The sequence below is a fragment of the Myotis brandtii genome, unplaced genomic scaffold, assembly GCF_000412655.1.
Source record: "Myotis brandtii unplaced genomic scaffold, ASM41265v1 scaffold786, whole genome shotgun sequence".
NCBI classification, from domain to species: domain Eukaryota; kingdom Metazoa; phylum Chordata; class Mammalia; order Chiroptera; family Vespertilionidae; genus Myotis; species Myotis brandtii.
This window is the reverse complement of record NW_005371157.1, coordinates 330,717-332,661: the sequence shown is the minus strand read 5'-3', so window position 1 is coordinate 332,661 and position 1,945 is coordinate 330,717.

Genomic DNA, 1,945 nt, shown 5'->3' with positions numbered 1-1,945 from the left:
GGCCTGGGGGCTCCTGGTCTGGAGGAGGCCGTCAGCCCGGCCGGGCCCGTGGGCAGGAGGCGCATCCCCGTCTGGCCCCGGATGGGATGCTCGGTTCCCACGCTGTCACAATGGCCACACAACAGGGGCTCCCGGGGGATGGAACCGAGAATGGGGGCTATTGAAGCTTTGAGAGCCCAGCCGGCAGACAGCCCCGCCCAGGACACCCGATCCGCCACCGCCCTTGCCTCCAAGGGGGACACTGTCTGCCCGAGTCCCCCACCCCCCGACACAGACAAGGAGGGAAACTGGGTCACTGGGATAGAGTGACAACAGGGGCAGGTGGGGGCGAGGCAGGAGGGGCAGCCAGCCCGAGGGTGCTCCGGGCCTGCAGGTCTGCCTGAGGCCCCATTCCTGGGGGGCAGGGGCCGGGCCTCAGAGCCCCAAGGAGGGCCTCAAGTTTGGGGGGCAGTGAGATGAGAGAGAAACCGCCTGCCTAGGACCCCCATCAAGTTGGGGACCAAGCCAACGCTGGGGACCCTCTCCTCCCCTACCTAGAGGTGCCCAGAGGCCCCGCTGCTGCTGACTGGGGTGTGAAGGACGGGCACCTGCTCCCCCTCCCTTCCGGATCAGTGTCCAGCCCCCTCCTGGGTTCCTGGGAGCCGGGGAGAGCCAGGGAGAGCCAGGCCTGGCTGCAGCTCCTGCCCAGGTCGGTTCACTCCCTGCCTCTGCCTCTCGAAGATCCTGGGGCGGCTCAAGAATTCCTGGGGTGTGGGAGACACGTGGGCAGGGCCGGGCAGGGCCTCTGTCTTCCCATCTGTGAAATGGGCTGAGCTCTCCAGCACACTCTCAGCTCCGTGCCGTTGCCACCATCGTCAGGGACTCCCTGGGCGCCAGCAGGGTGTGTGCTGGGGGCCGGGGGCTGGAGGGGTCCCAGCGACAGACAGGAGAGTGAGCCTGGAGGACTTCCCTAAGGAGGTGGCAATGGGTGGGAGGCCTGAAGAGGAAGTTGGAGGCTGGCAGACAGCGAATGGGCAGAGGGGAGCCGAGGAGGGTGTCAGACCGGAAGCTCATTTCCAGGGTTCGGAGGGCAGCCCTGGTGTGCGTGGAGCTGGCCTGGAATTACCAGCCACGGCCCACCCACCAGGCAGCCAGGGAAACGGGGCGCAGGGGCTCCCCAAGGTGGTCTGAGGGTGGGCTTTCTCCCTGCCGCTGAATCCTGTCCCACCCAGGCCACCACTCGGAGGACAAAGGGCCCAGGGCCCCGGCTGGGCTGGCACCGCTGTCAGGAGAAGCAGCGTTGCCCGGGCCATGCCAGGCGCCCAGCCCACAGCTTCCTCCGCAGCTGGGGTTCATGGCGGCGAGGCTGCTCAGCAAACACCCACGGTCACCGTAGCTGAGCCCTGGGTGGGTGGGGCCGGGCAGACAGGAGAGCCCCGGAGCGAGGTGGTGGGGTGGACAGCACCCCCAGCGTGTTTACAACTGGGGCCGGGCTGGGGCAGACCGCCCCCCCCACCGTGACCAGGCCAGCTCACTTCCCTCTCTGAGCCTCAGCTTCCTCATCTGCAAACGGAGCCGGAGACACCCGCCCAGCCTGTGACCCTTCGCACCCCAACCCTCCACTTTCCTGCCCCCCCTCCCCCCGCTCCAGCCCTCCCTGCCATCGGCCGTGCCCTTTCTGGGAGCCTGGTTGGCATCAGGCGGCCTAGGGGCTGTGAGGCGGTGGGAGCCCTTGGCCTTGAGGGCAGGATCTGTGGGGAGCCCCCACCCCCACCCCCGGCAAGGGCAGGGGGGCCTGGGGAATGAACCTGGCAGCCACGTGGATTCCGGCGCTTCTGTCAATACCGCCTTCCTGTTTTGGAGATGAAACCCCGGCTGAGCAAACAGCCCTCAAGGAGCCGCCCCGCCCTTCCCGCTGGAGCCACCTGGAGGCTGGTGGGGGGCAGAGCCCGAGGGCCCAGGGCGG